Source organism: Phyllostomus hastatus, unplaced genomic scaffold, assembly GCF_019186645.2.
Source record: "Phyllostomus hastatus isolate PE091 unplaced genomic scaffold, TTU_PhHast_1.1 phas_contig_1, whole genome shotgun sequence".
Lineage (NCBI taxonomy): Eukaryota > Metazoa > Chordata > Mammalia > Chiroptera > Phyllostomidae > Phyllostomus > Phyllostomus hastatus.
Genome location: NW_025333498.1, coordinates 34,381,901 through 34,394,699, shown reverse-complemented (window position 1 = coordinate 34,394,699; position 12,799 = coordinate 34,381,901). Strand labels below are relative to the sequence as shown.

At 33.2% G+C, this 12,799-nt stretch overlaps 1 protein-coding gene across 5 annotated transcripts in view; it reads left to right on the top strand.

Annotated features, from left to right (window-relative positions):
- GALNT13 (polypeptide N-acetylgalactosaminyltransferase 13) overlaps positions 1-12,799 on the top strand; it is a 495,830-nt gene that overhangs the window by 28,648 nt on the left and 454,383 nt on the right. For all 5 annotated transcript variants that reach the window (XM_045831790.1, XM_045831772.1, XM_045831799.1 and 2 more), the window contains exon 2: positions 3,245-3,315. The gene's annotated coding sequence lies outside the window, so the exon portion shown is untranslated. The remainder of the gene's footprint in view (positions 1-3,244; positions 3,316-12,799) is intronic.

Here is a 12,799-nt window from a genome sequence, read left to right as displayed (position 1 = left end):
GGATTTTAATTTTTATGATTATTATTTATTTTGATTTTCCAAGTATCCTGGATTTGACTGGTGAGAGTGTTTGAAGTTAGATTCTATGTCCTTTGGACATATGCTCATAATTTTTAAATGTTGTACTCCTCCCCCAGAATAAATGTTGTTATTGTGAATTCCATACTTTTTAAATCTCCTTCCTGTGTCCATGTTCTAATATGCCAGGATAGTTTTTTCAGTATTTTAATAACTTTTGTAGACTTCTTGAGAGTAAGTTTTGTGTCACTATTAGAAACTTAGTTTCTCTCTTTTCTCTCCCTCACACTTTTTCTGGACCCCTCAGATCACTTAAGCTCCAATACACATAATGGTGCTTAAAAGACAGTTCTGTTAAAAATTGGTGTTCAATTTTTTGTATATAGGTATTTAACACTTTTTATTATCTAGCTTGCAGTTATACTGAAGATCTAGGATTTGTGTGATTTTTTGTTTGTTTATTTTGTTTTTGTTGGCTGTATATATTTTGCTTGATTTGTGAAGTGTTTCAGATGTAGGTGGCTGCTATTACCACTATCCAGAAATTCCAAGTTCATATTTTTAAAACGTCTACAAAACATGTTATTTTTAAAATATGGCATGATGTAACCAGAATGTGTGGATTGAATAGCCTTAACTTTAGTGGTGAGCATTCTCTTAATCCAATTTATTTAGTTAAATTTAAGGGTTTTCTCTGTCATTATTTTATGAAATGGCACACTTATCAATCCAAAAAGTCTCCAAGAGGTGGGTTCATGGTAAAATCATTACTGGAGATAACTTCCTTGATTTGTACCAATCAATTGTGATTTAAAATTTCTTCTTTACTTTAAAAATTATTTAGACTAATGGAAATTCAAGCACATGAAATTTTAAAACATGTTCATGGTCCAGCAAAACAGTGGTTGGCAGGATGATAATATGGGTGTAATAATTTATAGGTTTAATTTGAACATTTCACCTAAAATGTCATATGGTGTGCTTGAACATGATATTATGATGTTGTATAATTACATGCTTATGATTTTGTATAAAAGATTTTGTAATAAAAAAGGGGAGTTATTTATGCTGGACCCTGTATATAGATTAAAATAAGGTAACTAATCAATAACACATGATTTTAAGAATCCAATGAAATGTAGCTATGAGCAGTTGGTTCAACTAATGAAATAAGCTTTTGAACATAATTAAGGATAGTCCTTTCTCCAGTTTCACAGCAAAGAGGTATGGTTGTAGTTGGTATGTAGGTATCCGGAACAAAACACCCCAGTGTTTGAAAATGACAGAGTAGACAACGGCTTGCAAAAGTAGGACATGGCTGAGTGCAGAAAGTATTCCTCGTCCAACAGGGGTAACCATTTCCGTGTTTTCTGGAGACTGTGAGCTCATCCTAACAAAATCCTGCTCTTTCCAAGAAGCTAGAAATGAGGATCCTTATGAGAAATCTTCCATTTTTGAATATTTAAAAATACTTTTGAATCTATTTTTTGATTAAACAAACCATGTCAGTAAGCCACATTTGGTTAATCCACCCCATTTTTCAACCTCTACTCTGGATGCAATGGAGGGACTGACTAACAGGGCTTATCGTGAGAAGCAATTGAATCAGAAAAGCTGGTTCTGAGCCCAGGATCACCTTTTATTAATTGTGTCAAATTGGGGAAGTCACCTGATTAGTGTTAACTTTAATTCTCTTGCCTATGAAGAGGAATATGCTAAATTAGAGAAACATACAGATGTGCTGATGTTACAGCTTTGTAATTCTATTAAAATTATGTATGACTATGAATTTTTGTCTCTGATTAAGCTTTAAGTTTTAAACTTTGACAATGAAATTTAAAAAATTTAGAGTTTCTTACAGTTTTTTTTGTTTTTACTTTTCACATTTAACTGTAAACTTGCTAACTACCTCTATAGTTTCCTCTTGTTTGAGATACCCTGTGTTGACCATTAGTAAAGTCTTCCTGTGTCAGGCAGAGGACTTTGCCATCCGATGTGTTTTTTACACTCCAAGAAGATAAATTAGACATTCAGATCAATACTTGTTCTGTTTGTTGAACTGTTGATTTGATTACAACTTATTTTGGTGAACACAGAAGCAAATCTTCTGTATTAATAAACTGGTATTTCTGTTTCGTAATATAAAGAATGAAATTTCTCTGGGCAGAAATTCTGTTGGTTGTTGAGAACTAATATTACTCAAAAGATGTTTGCTATATAGGGGAATTTTCTTTGTATTGTCCATAGTGTGTTTAATCTATCTGAAACAACATATTGTGCTTTAAAGGGTTATTTTAAGTATCGTTAGGTTGTATTTTATTTTTTTCCTTTTGTACAGTTCTTTTATAAAACAGTATACCCCCAAGTACAAAATGTCATTTGGGTTGAAATATTTTGAGCTTTAAAATAAATGTGTTCTTCTCAACACTGTTCCTCTAAAACAAGCAAGTTAATTAATAAAATCTGATAAATAACTTTCTTCCTGTAATTATTGACTTTCTGAAAAAAAGAAAATGGATGTTTGTGTATTTTTATGAGGCATGCAAGCGGCATTCCTGCATTTTTCTCAGTGCCTGGTCTTCAATTAGAGTTGACATGCAATTACAAAGTGAATTGGTGTGATTCTCTGGATAAATCAAGCAAAATTCTCTTCTACAACAGAGATCTTCATATGTCAGAAAAAAGCGCATTTGAAAAACTTGAATTATTTTAATAACTACCTCACATCTCCAATTAAATTTAACCTGCAAACATTTCATGTGTTTGAATTGCTTTATGTTGTTCTTCCATATTCTGGGGGCATTGTGTTTCTCATATATAATTCTGAAGCCAATGTTAAGACTCTTATCTCTTATTTAAGGGTTTTCAGGAACATCTATAAAGGACACACGGACAAAACCAAAGGGGGGGTAGGATCAAGGGTGGGAAGTGGGGATGGCTGGGGTGGGGGTCAGTGAGAGTGGCAAAAATGAAGACAACTGTACTTGAAAAACAATAAAAAAAGTTAAAATAAATAAATAAAGAGTATCCCCCTTTACTAATGTTTAGAACAGCTAGGAATATTTCTATTCATCAGCCCAATATACTTTGCAAGATGTATAATCTATATTTTGCAAAATCTTATTTCAGTATTTTAAGTATGTAGTGCCTAAGTGTGCATTGGTTTGCATTAGTGTTTCTGTGACCTTGGCATATTGCTTACTCTTTTGGATTTTTTTTTTCACAGATGCATTTTGTAGGAGTATTTTGAGGATGAATGTTTGCAAATCATTTTGAAATTGCCAAGTGCCACATACAGTAAGTAATATGTATTTTTATTTTCCCACTCAATTGCAGTCATCCTGAATGAATTTGGCAGACAGTCATAAAAGAACACATTTCTATTTTTATATTTCTTGATATTTGTGAATATTGAAGAAAAATGTATATAAAATATAAAAAAAATTGATGGGCTATTTGCTAGTTGAGATTAAGTTGTATAATTTCAAGATTTCTAATGACTGATTTTACTTGTTCTGTATACATAACTTCCACAATATTTCCCATATATTATTTAAGATTTATTTTTTCTTAATCGTAAGTTGAGAGGAGTGAAGTAAAAAATTAGTGTTATTTTAGCCACTGTTGATATGGAAATTTTAAAAAGTAGTATTGAATTAAGTATTAAGATTTGCTGTATATCAGATAATCTATAAGTAGTGCCATTAATTCTACCACAGATGTTTTAAGTTTATTATTTTTATTTCTACTAAAAGAAGAAAACTGAGACTCATGAAGTTTTAATACATTGCTTAGTATCTATTCAAAGTGATGAAACTGGGCTTTGAATACAAGACTTTAAAAAACATTGCCTCCACCAATAACAGAAAAAGTCAAACAACTTTTATTTAAGAGCCTGAATGTTTTTAAATGTCCAACATGTTCTGATTATTTCTTTGGGTTTTGTTTTACTTAAACATTATCCTGAAAATGTTCAGTTGTTTTGCTGTTTGTCTGTCACATTTTGCTTTCATTTCAAATGATGCTTTCCAGTTGTTTCTTGAACTGTTTTGAACTAGTAGGAAATAAGTGAAAATGTAACAACTTTAAATAAAGATTATAACTCACCTAAATTACTCTTATATAAAAATGTTTAAAAATAGAATTTTGAAGTTCTCCGAGAGTCTTCTTACATTTATTAAATACAAATGTACAATTAAATGCTAACTATCATATTATTATTTTAGAGATGGAAGGGACCATAAAACCATTGATTCCTGGCCTCTACATGCCCAGATTCCTTCTTTGATGAAGTGGGATGATCTGGAGGACAAATCTAAATAGAATTTCCAAAAAAAAGGGAGAATCAATGATGGCAGCATTGATTTTGTACATTTTCTCCAAATACAACTACTTCAAGGAAAACAAAGGCAGCATAGTGTAGAGGGTTAAGAATTTAGACTCTGGAGTCAGACCACTTAGATTTGAATCCTGGATTTATTACTTAATAGCTATGTAGCGGAATAAATTACTTAATTTTTTAATGAGGGTAAGATAAGGATGAGCTCATTTGTGGCAAATGAGATAATACATATAAAGTATAGCACAGTTCCAAGTGCAGAGTAAATGTTCAATAAATGTTAGTTATTAAATAGAAATTGATTTATTTAGATGTTTTAATTCAAGTATGTTTGTCAATAAGGATCATAGCTTTATAATCATGCCAGATAAAGTACACAGAAAAGATATTCAGTGAATACTGTTGATTGACATGCTCAAAAAGAAACTAAACTTCAGCCTTCTTTATAAACAGAGTAAGGTGCTTTTTAGTAGAATCGTTATTTATTTGAACTGTTAATGGAGAAAGTAACCATTTTGCCAAATATCAGGTAAATACAGGGTGGGGCTAAGAGTTTACTGTTGTTTGTATGGAAAATAATGCAATAATCAATACATATTAATACTAGGATAAACTCTGTGTTTCTGGTACCCACAACTGTATACCTACTTGTGTCACACCTTATACACGGTGTATAAAGTTGCATGCATATGCATCCCATTGTGTGTGTGTATAAACCCTATATACCCAGGCTGAAAGTGTTTATGTACATTGTGAAGAAAAGAGGGGCACTTGTGAGGTGTTTATGGAACCTGAAATGTTTATTTTGAAGAAGACAGGGCAGATTTATAAATACAAAGTAAAGAAAATAATGAAATGATTGTCAAATAATTTGGGAGAACAATCTCATCCAGTGTTTTGTTAAACAATTTGTGGAAATTGAGGCATGTGGAGAAGCAAACAATATTTGTTAAGCATTTACTCTGTACCATGCACTTTTCATTCCACATCTCAGTTAAGCTAAGCAAATGTCATGACGTTGGTATGCTATTGTCCCTGTTTTTCGTAGGAGAAAAGTATGGCACAGAAAGTTTAAATCTATCATTCATGGAAATGAATCTTGATGTCGATCTAATTCTAAACGTCTTTGCTTATCCTCTTAAACTGGGTGTTAAGCACTGAAAGTCTGTGGCTTATCTAACTTTCTTTTATTTGCATAAAAACACTGATCCCAAACCTCAGCTCATACATGTGAATTCTTTAGTAAATAAATAGTTGATGGTTTATTTTTAACTAAAACAAATGACAATTGCCTTATAATAAGTGTTAGTAGCAGAGCTCTGGAATCCAAAACTAATTGCCCAATTGTCTTGAAAAATGCTGTTTGAGTAAAGAAAATTGAAAAAATAAAAAAGCTCCTTCCCTAATGTCAGAGAGTATACCTTATGCTTTTATCAGTCTTACTTTTCAGAATTTGAAGTGACTGACCACATCTTCTCCTTGCAGTCCTTCAGCCACTTTTTGCAGTGCAGAGAAGTTGGGAATGCAGAGTTCACTTTGATTTACTCTTTCTCCTCCTTATTTACCATCTTCAGATGTATCAGCTCTCAGGGACATCCTTTATAACACTTTGGCCACTGTGATACTTCACCTTTTCAGTTCTTTGGTGAACTTCATCTTCTTTCATTTCAGTCATCCACTGAGTCCAGTTTCTTCACACATTACTGCTTGAAACGAAGGATCAACAACACTTTACCTGAAGGCTATTTGTCAAACTCACTTTAAAATATTGTTGCCCTAAAAATGAAGGGTCTTTTGCATTCCCACACTACTCTGTTTTAAGACTGAAAGACTTATAGAATGCTTTAACTTTCCATTTCAAGGTTTGGTCTCTGAAAGACAAAACTAGTGATTACATTTAGTAATTCTATTTCATTTAATTCAATAACTATTTACTGCATGCTCCTATAATATGAGGCACATTGTTGTTAGGCATTAGAGCAAGTGGGATGGAAAGATGAAAATGACAATTAAGAAAATTCTGTCTTCAATTTGAGGAAATAAAATATGCCCAGGCATAAATAAAGCAAAGTGTACGTTATTAGGTTACGGTATCATGAGAGCAGTGGAAAGTAATCAAATTAATAAAGCTATTTCAAATAATTTGAAAAAGTTATATATACAAAAAATAAAGCATTAGAAGAGATTTAAGAAAGCAGATATAATTCTGAATTTCAGTGGTTCAAGATTTCATTACGGAGGTTGCCTTTGCACTAGATCTTGATGAGGTGGAAATTTTAACAAAGAAGTCAAGGGAGAGGCAGAGGGAAAGGGGCAGATTTCATATTCAATGAATGGTAAATTAATTAGGTTGGCAAGCAAATAAGTTTCCTGTGGTGGACTAAAATGGATAACATTGGAAAATAAGGCTGGAGTTGGTTTGTAAAAAATACTGATAATCAGAGTAAGAAATTAGAATTTAAACTTCATTGGTAGGCAATTAATATAAACAAGAGTATTTTGTGAAGGTAAACTCTGTGAACAAAAAGTTTCTTACTTGATTAGTAGTCAGGAGTTTCTTCATGATGGATTCCAGCTGGAAGACTTGTAGACAAGAACAATTTTATGAAAAAATAGCAGTATGTGAAGGAATGGATGAGGGTGGGACAAGAGGCCAATCAGGGGGAACGAAGAGGGAGGAGTAGATACAGGTGAGATTTTGAAAAAAAAAAATAGGGTCAGGAAATAATAATTAACACTTGAGTGGCATTTACTATGTTGTAGGCTTTGTTTTAAATTATTTATATTTGTTATTTAATTTAACCTTCAATCAATTTTGAGAGGTAGATTCTGTAATGTTATTCCCATTTGCACAAGAGAAAATTAGGCAGCCTTTAGCTAACTAGATTGCCCCAGGTCAAATAATTAGAAGATGGTCAGGCTGATATTTGAGTACAGTTGGTCAAGGTCCAGAATCTCTGCAGAAAGCACTGTCCATTATTTTTCTTTAAAAAATCTGAGATTTTTCAGCTTGACCGAGCTGGAAAATGATGGTGCCAATGGTCAGAGAAACAATTTTTCTCCCCAAAGTTTACCTTTTCTTTAAGTTAAATCATTACCCTTTCTTTAAGTATTTGGGAGGGGAGAAAAATTTTACGTTTAGGGAGAATATCCCTTATGGTTAGTGATGAATCTCTTGTATACCTTCACTGTAATGCTTGGCAACAGGAAAAAAGTAATTTATGATATTGCTCAATTGTAAATTAGAATAGTAAATATGTCATCTTAATATGATTTTTTTCCCTTACCTTAGCAGAGCTTAAAATGGAACAAGTGTATAGTGCTAAATTAAAGATTTAATATTATGGGTCCATGAGAGGCCAGTTATTTTAGATGTAGTTTGCTGATCATACTAAACAATAATTTTGACAAGGAGAAAAACCTTGTACCCAGCATAGAGAGTCTCTTTTTCTGCATTGGAGAAGAAGCATAATACACTGCTTACATGCATAGGCTCCAGAACCATACTAAAGCATGGGTTCAGATCCCCAAAGGAGGCTTCCTTAGCTGTGAGACTGTGTCGGTTATGTACGCTCTCTGGGCCTCAGTCTCTTACCTTTGAAATGTGATAGTAATACTGCTATGTCTTCTCAACCTCGTAAAGGTTAAATGAGATAAAGCACTTGAAGTGGCTCCGAACACACAGTAAATTCTCAATAGATGTTAGTTATGTTCATTGAACTTTATCTCATCTATTATAATATTTAATTTATAAAATTTAATTACAGAATTATTGCCATTTTATGTTGTTTTGTTGTGAATTTTTATGCATTAAGGGCACAATAATTTTAACAAGCAAAGAATCATGTAACTTTCACAAGTCAAGGAATAGAAAGCTTTCTGTGTTCCAGAAAACCTGCTTTTTCTGCCTCCCAAACAAAACTCCTCTTTTAACAGTTCCTTGACAGATACTATTTTTGTGACTTTTATAGTAATCATGTCCTTGCTTTTATTGTAGTTTTAACATTTCATCAGGCATCCCTAAATATGAAATTTATTTTAGCTTTTTTTTTGAATTTATATATATAATAATCACATAACTTGCATTCATTTGTACATGGTTTTCTTTCTTGAACATATATTTCTAGGTTTCATTAATGTTTTTGTACAGCTTATTAATTTTCATTGCTATATAATACAATATTCCATTATATAAAATACTAGAGATTTATTCATTGTTTAGTTGAAGGACATTTGAGTTTTGGCAATGAAATTGCTTGGTTACATTTTATGTAAATCTTTAATTTTAGTAGATACTTACAAAGAATTTTCCAAAGTAGTTATGCCAGTTACACTCCAATCAGTAGTTTATGAGAGCTCTCATGTTTTCATCCTTACCAATACTTGGAATAATCAGTCTTTTTAATCTTAGCCATTCTCATGCAAGTAAAATTTACATTTCTCTCTTGAGTTAATGTGGTTATGTTATATGGTTTAATTGACTTAAGGATATTATTGTTTATAAATTGCCTGTTTGTCTTGCCTATTTTTCTTCTATGTTGATTTTTTATTGTTAATATGCAGATGTTAGTTATATTTAGATTAAGAGCCCCTTTCAATTAAATGTTGCAATACTTTTTACCCTCTGTGACTTGCTTCTTCAATTTCTTAATGGAGTTTTTGATGAGGAAGAGTTTCTAAATTTAATTTTAATTATTTTTCTGCCTCTTTACATTTAGATCATTCCACTTAAAATTGATTTTTGTGAATGATTTGAGTTAGAAGTCAAGTTCTATTTTCCTTGCAAATGCATATCCAGTTGTTACAGCACTGTGCTGAAATTTTCCTTTTGCCTATTGCTCTTCAATGCCATATTTATTATATTTTAAATGTCTGCATGTGTCTGTATTTTGGGGACCCATTTTTCTTCTTAATTGGTCTGTTAGTCTCTTCTTGTTCCATATAACACATTTTAATTATAGTCACTTTCTAATTATTCTTGATATCCATTAAAACAAGTTCTCCTACCATGTTTTATTTAAGGCATTTTGACTTTGCTTTATTTCATATAAATTTTAGAATTACTTTGTCAAGTTTGATTTAAAAAGTTGTGATTTTAATTCAGATTGAAGTCAATTTATTGTTAAGTAAAATTTTAAAGAATTGTATTATTACTATATTGACTTAATTGTGAACATTTTATATGCTCACATAGTTAGGTCTTTTTAATTTCTCTCAATTTTATTTTGTGGTTTTCTGAATAAAGCTCTTGTACACTGTGGTTAATTTGTTTCTACAAGTTCTTGCAGTTTAATCTTATTATATATTATACATTTTTAAAAACTATTTTCTTTGTCTTTTTATATAAAAATGTAATTTTTTATATTGACCTTACATACAGCAGAATGTAAACTCACTTAATATAACCAGAATGGTTTGCGCAACATTGATATAACCTGGCAGCCAAGGAGAGTGGACTGAAATGCACATGTGTGAGCAATGATGACTTCACTGTACTAGTCAGTGGGGGCAGAAGACACCGTTGAGAGAGCATGTGTATTGTATGGCTTTCTCATTCAAAATGACTGAGTGAGTAGAGCAAGGAATCTGCATCAAGTTTTGCATTAAGCTTAACTTGTGTTAAGCTTAATCCCCCTGTGGAAACTATTTGGATGATTCAGAAGACCGCAGCTATGGGCATCTCGGTGACTGGCAGCTTCATCATGATAATATGCCTACTCATGCATCATGTCTCGTGCAGAGTTTTTCAGTGTATCATCAAATCACCCAGGGGACTCAGCCACCCTGCACCTCAAGTTTGCTGCCCTGAATCTTCTGGTTTTTCCCAAAAGCTATATTAGTTTTGAAGGGGAGAATTTCAGACTGTCAATGAGATTCAGGAAAATATGACAGGGCAGCTGATCATTCTTGGTAGAACTGTGTGAGATCCCAAGGTGCCTACTTTGAAAGGGACTGAGACATCACTGTCCTATGTACAATGTTTCTTGTATCTTGTATCTTCTTCAGTAAAGGGCTCTTTCATAGTACATGGCTGGATACTTTCTGGACAGACCTTGTCATCAGAGATTAATCAGAGATTAATTATCAGAGATAATTTTATTTAGTAGTTTTTAAACTTTATATTTTTCTCTCTCTGTCATGTTTTACTGAATTGGCTAGAATTCCAGCACAGTGCTGAATAAAGTGGGGAGAGTAGACATTCCTATTTCCAAAACAAAGAGAACACTTTTACCATTTTACTATTAAGAATGATGTTTATAATTTTTTTGGTAATATTAGATTTAGAAATTTATTTTTATTCTAACTTTTCTGGGATCTTAAATTATAACTTGGTTTTGAATATTATTGGATGCTTTTTCTGTACCTGTTGAGATTATCAAATAATTTTTTTTACTGTGTTAATTTGATGATTTAAATATACATTTTTTCAGATTTAAAATTCTAGCAGCAGAGATGCTACTTCCTTGTGCTTAGTGTGGGACCTAGAATGCCACAGGGTTTCCTGGGTGTATTCTCTGCCCTTCCCTATTAGCATTCCCACATGCTTGAATAACAGAGGACACCTCTTGTGACACTGTTTTATCTCCCCCAGTGGCACAGTGTTGTTGTGTATTATTTGGTGCAGTGCCCCTGGTAAGGGCAGGAGGACTTTCAGTACATTTGCTCCCTCTTAAACTTGTCTTGTGCATCTGAGCCTTAGAGTGTGGATCTTTGACCATTCCTGCCATTCCCTTGGCACCCAGCCCAAATGCCTCCTTGACTCTGGGGTTCTTTAGTGTGAGTATCCCATTCTCCCGCTGGTGATAGCAGATCTCTGCTTTGTACTCATGTCAGATTCTGGGCCCAACAGACTACCTGGCCCTCTAGCAAGGCCAGATAGTTTTTGTTTCTACCTCTTTCACAGAAACTATGGATCTTTTTCAGGGCCCTGGGAATATGAGGATTTTTCTGTCCTAAAAAGCTGAAGTTTTTTTTGTATTAGAGAAAGTCTGGTGAATCAATGGCCAGTAGATGCTGGAAAGAAAGAGCTCGTGAATCAGCGCATATTCCTTTGTGTCCTAGGGATCCCAGGGTGTGCATACTGTTCTGTTGGCCCTTTCTGGCCTTTAGGTTTCTTTTTTTTTACCCACTTTTATAATGTGTACCTACTCTTCTCATGATCTGGCAAAGGTGAAACGGTTTACATTCTGTCTCTCCTCAGTGTGTCTGTTACCGTTTGAATTTTAGTTAATCTTTTAGCCTTCTAACTCCAGCTGTCTGATGGACTCAACAAAAGATATTTTGCAGATTATCTGGCCTTTTCTCATGGTTAGGATACGAACAATATTTTATTGCAGTTTTCACCTTCTAAATGGAAGAAAAACTGCAATTTTAAAAATATATTTTAACCCAACTTTTAAAGCAAGATGTGTTTTTCTCTTCAAATTACCTAGTATACATTTACCAGAGCCAGAAAGCTTGAATTAATGCCACTTTTAGTATCGTTTTACACAAACAGAAGTTGTTGGTATCATACTTTTGTGAGGAATTGAAGCCAGTGTAATTTTAATACCTTGCTTATTAGAGAATCAAATCATCTTGTGTAGTTTTGTTCCTCCATCTTAGCCATAAGACTTCATTCTCAAGGGTTTTCCAATGGCTTTAGTGACTACCAGAGCCCAGCTATCCCACCATCATATTTGGATCTATGAAGTGGGGATGAAAAAAACAAAACAAAACAATGACGTAGGTGCTTGCTACCAGCTAATTTAGCCGCCTCAAAGAGATTCCCTGTAAACTTCACCCTATATTTTCTACCTAACCATCAACCATCATTCCTTCTTGTTGCAAAAGAAGCTGTTAAATATAGTGTTTTAGCTGTACACATAACTGCTCTGAATATGTCCCTCGTGAGGAAGGGGAGGATGTTACAGAGAGTGGGCAGGCTCTTAGCAGTCTCAGTCACAATTAGAGGATGAGGACTGCATTTATTTCTGAGGCAAGATGGTGCGATTTAAAATTCACAAATTCTTTGGTTAAACAGAGCTTGTTTCTGATCTTAGCATTGCAAATTACTAGTGTCGTGACCTTGAGCAAGGTCTTATCCTAACTGCTTCTACTTTCTCAGCTGTGCAAGAGCATGGTAATAACTATCTTGAAGCATTTTGGTGAGGATCGAATGTGATAATATATGCAAAGGGTCTATAGGAAAGGGTCAATAAATGGTTTCTTTCATTGTACCCACCTTACGTTAACATAAATTCAGCTACTTAAGGGGTGCAGAGTCTATTCATGGCTAATACTGATAGGGTAGAAAGGCAATTTACTTTGTTTCTCTTGGGTAAAGCTTTATCTTTTAGATGAGGCTGAATCTCAATTTCTGCTCTTTAAGTATGTTATTTTTATATTTTCAGCTACACTGGAGTGCTGTTCAAACTTTAAGCTTACAATAGTAGCACTTTA